This window comes from Lepidothrix coronata, unplaced genomic scaffold, assembly GCF_001604755.1.
Source record: "Lepidothrix coronata isolate B3197 unplaced genomic scaffold, Lepidothrix_coronata-1.0 Scaffold12, whole genome shotgun sequence".
NCBI classification, from domain to species: Eukaryota; Metazoa; Chordata; class Aves; order Passeriformes; family Pipridae; genus Lepidothrix; species Lepidothrix coronata.
The window spans coordinates 4,111,033-4,118,993 of NW_016690192.1; the positions used below are offsets into that span (position 1 = coordinate 4,111,033).

The 7,961-nt window shown below is 37.8% G+C and overlaps 1 protein-coding gene across 16 annotated transcripts in view; it reads right to left on the bottom strand.

Annotated features, from left to right (window-relative positions):
* Positions 1-5,324: 5,324 nt before the first annotated feature.
* Positions 5,325-7,961, bottom strand: part of DAB1 (DAB1, reelin adaptor protein) — a 434,251-nt gene continuing 431,614 nt past the window's right edge. For all 16 annotated transcript variants that reach the window (XM_017805607.1, XM_017805611.1, XM_017805605.1 and 13 more), the window contains one exon: positions 5,325-7,961. This exon is cut by the window's right edge and continues 635 nt beyond it. The gene's annotated coding sequence lies outside the window, so the exon portion shown is untranslated.

Sequence of the window (7,961 nt, forward strand, 5' to 3'; positions counted from 1 at the left end):
AAACCTTGCAGAATGTCTCTTTAGTTACTTGTTGAGGCAGCCTTCATATCCTGCCACTTCTCCCTTCTTTTCGATTCCTGGGACACAATAGTCTTTCCCTTCATTTTCCTAATTAGTCTTAACCTACAATGAGCATCTTAGATGGAGAAAAGTTCTCTGAATCTGTGTTTCCCTGTACAAAATGAGGAATATCATTGTGTTTTCCCACCCTTCCTCTTGGTGGACAAGCAGAGGTTCTTCGAAGAAGACACAGCCTCACTCTGTATGCAACTATGGCTTTTAGCAGCACAGTCTCTCAATGTGGGATAAATCTCTGAGTGCTTTGATGATACAAAGAATAAATACATTTTAATTTTCTCATTATGGGAATGATGGATGCTATATATAAAATGAATCATATTCACTAATACAAAACAAATCTGACAAACTCAGTGCTGTTACCTGGCCAAATGCTACACCCTAATGTGTCACAGTCACCTTACAAATGACATTATTCTGCCTGTGAAGCCATGTCTCTGCAAAATAAGCAACCGGCTGCGACATCTTTCTGGTTTGGCAGCTTGATGATAACAATTTAACACAGAGAAGCACATTAACCGAATCCTTGTAGGAATCTGCTCCAAATAAAAGATTGTATTTCAGGCAGCCCATTTTTTAACCCAGAGTTACTGAGCACACAGTTAGTGATTAACAGCCCTCTAGACATGGAGGACAAACTGTTAGAGAAGATGACTTAGGCTGTGCAAAGCTTTCTGTTTGCCTCTTTTGCCTCATTTTTTTATTTCAAATGACTTTGCCCCAGCCTGAACCCAAGATGTGCCTGTGTGATACAGCTTGCTCAACCTTTGACACAATTGATTCAGTTAATCATTTGTCCATAACAAAAAAAAACCCAAAAAACAAACTAACAGAAAAGACCTTTCCATCCATGGGACTTTTGCTGGCTGGGAAATACAGTACACAACCAATATTTCAACATCAGCAAAAGATTACTAAGATTATACATATATAGAGCACCCTCTAGATTTAACTGCAAACCATGACAGTGATCCTGGCATGTGGAATTCTCCAAGCAATCTGCTTCTGTCTGCTGCTTGTCTTTGTTTGCTGCTTCTCACTGTGCACATCTCAGTGGTGAACATGCAGAAGGAAGTGGTGCATTAGCAGAAGGAAGTGAGCTTAAAACAGCAGCAGGGACCCAGGAGAAGGAATTCCCTACACATTAACATACTTTTCAGAGAGAACTGAAAAGCACAGTCAAGTTCTACACATAGTTTACAATCTGGTTGAATTAGAGGTAGATCTAACACATAAAGTTTATGACAACAACCACAGCTCATTTTCTGCTTCCTTGGGTCCATGGATCAGCGGGAATGTTACCCTGTAACAGTGTCCTCTTCCCCCAGTCTTGCTGCTCCTCCGTGGTTGACTGTAATAGTTATGTCTGTCTGCTGAGCTGTTTGTAAGTCCCAAAGCACTTAGTGCTAACAACGCTGTAAGTCACTGAATGTTGCTTTCATCACAGTTGAAAATGAAGCCTTGCTTGTGCCCACTATGAACATCAAGCTTGCAAGTGCAACACATCCTTTGCAGAGTTCATAACCCCAACTCAAGCTTGTGACCCCTTGCTCTCTGTAAACAAAACCCATACAGTTTCACCAAACATGATGTTTTTTTAAAATGGCAGTTTCCTGTTCAAAGAAAAACTGTGAAACACATCAGAGGTGAGAGACCCTCCCTGGGAAACGTCAGACTGGAGCCAGCAAGCAGCTGTTTACAGTACCACTAGTCACTTTTCAAAGAGAGTTTCTTTTTCTCCTTCTCTGAGGCAACTTTTTTATTCCCTGCTTTGGAACTCGGAACACATTTCCTTCTGCAGAAGAACACAACTGGCTCATTCAAGGGTAAGAGGAAGCTTTCCACCAACTTTAATGGTGAAGAATGTAAGATGGCAAATACATGGTAAAATTTAAAACTAAAGAATGTTTTCAAATGTTTTCTACAACTGACTCTATTGCATCACACTTTTTCTTAATAATACAGTTATTTTCTGGTGCTGAGGTTGGTCTCTGAAAGGCCCTGGACATAAAAACTCACCTTGATGAGCTTTATTCTCCTCTTCTGGCTTTTGATTCACTAAAAATAATGCCTCATAGGGACTCAGGCCAAATCTGGCACAGGTTCACCTACTCTGAAAGCTCTAAGGTCTTGTGAAGATGGTAAGACAGGGAACTGAGTATACAAAGAAAGATAACCTCACGATGCCCCATCCCTTGTCTCCATCTCCTCTCCATTAGACCTCAAGATAACACACACACAAACTCATTTTCAAACTAGAAACAGCATTTTTAAAAGAAAAAAACAAGACACTCGTAATCTGAGTATGTCAAATAGTACAAAATTTACAAAAAATGCAACATATCACAGCATTGTAACTTCTGCTGATTTCAAATACAGCTGGCTTCTGCAACTGAGAGCCGTTCTTAGACCTCTAATGACTGTTAAAGAAGACAAAGATGCCAGAAAAGGCTTTTTCACAGCTAGTACCTGGCAATAATTCTTCCTAATCCTTTATTTTCACAAATGTCTGAGGCTGAATGGACAATGATTGCTGCCTGTTAACCTGATTTTCTTTTAATCTATTGTGATTTCCTTTCTTTGCTGGTGAGAAGTATTGATAGAAGTGGTGCTACAGGAGCAATGAAATAGGGCTGAAAAGCCAGCAAACAGTATCAGATCTTAAAAGACCTTTTTTTAAAAAATACATTCTGTATCTGAAAGCCCCTTGAATGGGCAACATCTGAGGCTATTCTTCTCATTGAGATTTTTCAGGTGCTGATAAAACATTTTAGGGTGATAGATGAGCCACAGGGCAAACACATCCATTGAGATAAGACTATTTAAAGCTCTAAAAACTAATAGCCAGAGAGCTGTTTCACTAATAGACCTGATATTTCCTGCCTCCAGTAGAATAATTTTAGAAAGAGACAGGCAATGTCACAGGTACTCAGGAAATCATATCAGGGTATCTCCCCATATTCCTCACTGTCATGCTGAAATGTATAATTCAGTTTCCCCACACTTTCAGACAGCAAGAAAAAACCAGCCCTTTATTCTTCCCCATGCCAGCTTTACCTCAGGTATTTAAAAACAACAAAATAAAGGTTTTGAATTGGGCTGATCCTAAAAACCAAATCAGTATAAGACCTTGTCACAAGAGAGTCGACTGAAACACTCTTAAAAATCATAACTTTTGCAGTAGTATCATCAGAGTACAGCCAGGAACAGGAGATGAGTCCCACTGATGGCACATAACAGGAGCAGAACTAGAAGCCAGGAGCAGTGTTTCCATTTTCTGGTGGTCATGTGGACTTTCCCTTTGTTCATTCACCACTGTGTGCATTCCACACTGGCTTAGAGAGGTAATTGTAGAGAACGGACTCAAATCTCTGTAGAAAACTGCCAACAGATATCCCCTTTCATTTCTTTGACGTGATACTCTTCTGACTGAGAAGAGCATTTGCCAGAAAAGTAAAAAATATGAACTTGACAGGAGTTCTTTAGAAAGCAAAGAAAAGAAAAAAGGAAACGTTGCATGAAAAACATATCACAACCTACAAACAGCCAGAAAGAGGTTAACTTCCCTGCTGCAGCAACTGTCACTGACTAGTGATTAAAGCACATAAAACATTGCCTTTAATCCAACTTAAGGGAGTTAAAATTGCATATTCCCAGTCTATACAATCAATTGCTTTCCCAGAAGTCACTGACAGGGAAAAGAGAGATCTGTCAGCGTTCTCACTTCTGTAAAACCGCAGGCTGATTCTGCAAACTGTTTGCTAAATAAATTCTCATTACTGCAGGAGATCATGGCCTTAATTAGCATTAGTTAAATTGGGACCATTTCTTGAACTAAGCATGTCTGAGTTGGATACTCTCATATACAATCTACAGACTCCTAGTGTGCTTAAGTTACAGCAGTATTAATGTAATACAGTACACAAACACAGCACAGAAAGAATCAGACTTTTTTCCCCTTCTGAACAATGCCAACACACAGCCAGGTCTTTCCTACTTTAAGATTCCTCACCACTGCCAGATTAGATCTCAAACCTGCTCCTTCTGAATTTTTAAACCGAGTTTACATAGCAACTGTGCAACATAAGCCAACTTTTCTGATTTTTCAACCATCTTCACAGTGAGAGTACCAAAAGAATATCAACAAGAGTAGATTTGGCCTGTATTGTAAAAATGCATTTTCATTTAAATACACGCTTAGCTATGTCTTTTTTCACTGTAAGTTAATTATTTGTAGCTTATTGAGAACCAGAGATCATGTTCTTCCTCCCAAGGACATCTGAACACAGTTAGCCCACATACAAATCAAAATGACATTAATGCTGGTGTGCTTTCATCACAACAGAATGACCTTTATTCTTAGGTGGGATCCAAGTATTTCAACAATCCTCATTGACAAAGGCAATCAATATTTCAGCACAACCTACTGGGCATTTCTGGTGGATGAGACATCAAAAAGTAGAAATACAGTAAAGTACATGTGCACACATTCACATCTCTCTCTCTTCCTGTATATAAACATGTATTTCTTACCCTTATTACCTTTATTGCATTACCCTCTTGGCAAAGAATGGTACTATTCCTTCTCAACCGAAAGATCCAGTACTTGGTACCTCTGAATATCAAACATTATTATTTTGCATGTGGCACTGAGAGTTTCACACCAGCAAACCCTACACATTGCCCCAAGCAGCAGAAAGGTCCCACTGATACAGAAGGTGGTATAATTACCATGTGGTACTAGATCAAGGCTTTGCTTTCAGTTCTGTGCATATTACTGGATATTTTTTGGGGGGGTTCTGGTTTCAAAATTGTCATGTTTAAATGCACATTTTTAATTTCAAATCTTACTTGAATGAAAAATGTGACCAAAATAAATTTCAGCTTCTCATGCCGCAAAGGTACACCAGCTTTGGGAGCATCAAACAACATGGCCTGTCCCACGAATGTGTAATTTTGCAAGAGGTGATAAAAATACCTACCGGTTTGGAATGCTCACCCTAAAACACCCAAAAAGAGGCCGAAAATGTGGAGGCAGCAATTAAAATCAGCAAATTACGTATCTGCAAGATAAGCAACACTTAGTGTTCAAGATAGTTATTCCCCAAATCGAGGATTTTCTCCTTTCCCAGATACTTCTACTGTCAAAAATACTGTCCATGCCAAACACCAACACCGCACTTTAAGAATGGCAGAATTATCCCAGAAGAGCAAAAGCTATGAAACAAACTTACTGAAATGACACCTTTTTTTAATGTTTTTATTCATAACAGTATTACATGGTGTGTTACAGAAATTAATGGAAAATTTCTAAAAATTTGTTGGTTTCTTTCATTGTTGTTGAATGCGTTATACATAAAGTTAAAAATAATGTGTCCGTATATGTTAACAAATGGTCATTATCTGAGGTAAAGTTAAAGTAGGTTTAGAAATGTACTGCAACAGTCATTTTATCTTTCTCATCTTTATTAAAAAAATAAGTGTCAGAATGCAGAAATAAAAATGAATGAAAACCACGGAGTAAACATCTTTGCAAAGAAGGTGCCCAGTACGTTATTAGATGAAAGGTTTCATCAGACACTTGGATGACTACGATCTATCAAAATATCTTTTCATGACAGGTAAAGATCAAGAACCTACGGGGGATGATTACAGGATGGCTGGTGGGATTCCCTGGTTTTTAAATTTAAAGTGACGAATTTAGTGCTAGTGAAGGATGAGGGATTAAACAATTGCACAAGCTGGATATTTCAGTTATCTACAATACTGGTACAGTGCAGAGGCCCTCCAGCCCTCTCGACTCAGCATCTCAACCATGACAAGGACGATCATATGACAAGACAACTTGGAACTGTTTTTTATTTATGAGCATTGGTAAAGGTAAGACAAAGGTCCGTGGTGATGGTCCAGCCGTCTCTCAGGAGACACTAAAATTCCAGCCTCATTCCCTCGGCACCTATTCGTTAATGATCCGCTTCCTATAAATATGATGTCAATGGATCCTCTGAGACATAAATCTCTTCTTTCAACGTTTTACCCCATAACTGGAAATGCACTGACAGTACTAAACCTCAAATGTCTATGATGAACCAAAACTGTCTTTGAGGTTCCACGTGTAGGACAAAACCCCAAAAAACCACTGAGGAAGAAAGTAGCACCACTGTGCAAATTATGAAAATATTCTTACAGAAATGTCCTTTAGAAACACTTTTACCTCTGCTTTTAATCCTGAAACACTCAATCTGCCAAGTTTTAAATATCTTTTCCAGTTAGAAAACTTGATCTTTCTTCAGGTGGGAAAATAAGATTTGCTACAAAGCTGTTTGCACATGACTAAGGAAGAAGCATCAGATGACCGTGAATGAGGATAAAAGTTCTCTTCTCTGCAGGTTCATTAGGTCTATTCACAGCTAATTTTTCATTCACATACATTCGGTAACGCACATTTCTCTAATTTCTCTAATTCAAAATAAAAGACTGGAATCATGTTGTGAGATTTTTTTGCACATACCAACAGTTGCCACCCCAGTTATTCTGTCTTCTAAACCATTTTTAGCTTATAACAGAGATGAAAGAAAGTAAAACATTTATAACTCCAGGCCTATTTTAATCATGACAAAAAATGTAAATCCTAATGTGCCAATTTAAAAACAAAATCTGCACAATAACCCTAAAAACTGATTAATCATTTGATTTCTTTAACCTTTTTTCCTTTTTCTATTTTTCTTTTTTTTTTTGTTTTTTTCTTCTTTTTTTGTCTTTTTAGTGTTAAACCACTAAATTCAATATACTGTAACTGCATAGGAACATCAGGAAAACACATTTGACCTGTATAACAATTCTCTGTAGGGCAAAAATATATAGATTCTTTACGAAAATCATGTGCTAAACATATGAACCCAAACACTGCACTTTTGTTTCATAAATGTAAAAAAAGGAAGTTTTAAATTCTTTTGTTCTGCATGTAAACAGTTTGATGACTTCTATGCAGAGGTTCAAAGGAATGTCTATGAAATGTGAGCTCTTGTAAGTGGAATATGTCCGTGTGATAACGCTAGACCATAAAATCAAGTGTTCCCATTAATTTTACTAGTCGCTGACAAGCTGACTGCTTTTGGCAAATGCACTTGAGCTTCAGCCCATTATTGTAAGCATGTGAAAAAACATATGTGATGTGAGAACCACAAATTGGGTTTGCCACCCCTCCCAAGCACTGCAACTTGCTACCTTCTCTACTGTGTAATGGCATTAGTAAAAGAATTTTCATAACATTTATATTTACAAAAAAACTGGCAATTTTCATTCAAACTCCTTAAAGCCATTTCCCCTTAAACATTTAAAGAGTTTAACAGTAAGATTTTTTTTTCAAGTTATAAAATAAAAATCCCATTTGATTTTTCTGATGTACAAAAAGTGATAAAGATGAACAATTTGATCACAGAATCAGTTTGTTATTCCAAAATCCATGCCGTCCTTGTCCCATTTGTAAAGTCCGCTTCAGCCAAACTCTTAAACCAGAAGCATACCAGTATTATTTGGCAAATGATTTTTTTTCATCAAAAATGGCACACAGAGAAGAAAACACTTGTCTGCATAGCATTACAGCAGCAAGATACTGAAGAAATAAAAATATTCCTTTTCTGTACTTTGTTTAGAGTTTCCTAGGAAATACTGACTCTTTTGTCTTTCCTCAGTGGGACTCCAGGTCCTTTCTCTACCCACAACATGAGTATTCCAACAGAAAGCAGCATTTCTTCCTCATGATGTGCTAGAACTTAAAGGTCCATTTGGCAACATTTCAGTCAGGATGGATAAACAACCGAGTTTCATTCTGTGGTTTCAAGTTGGGAATCATTTCCGCAGGAGGCGTTCTGCTGTTAGAT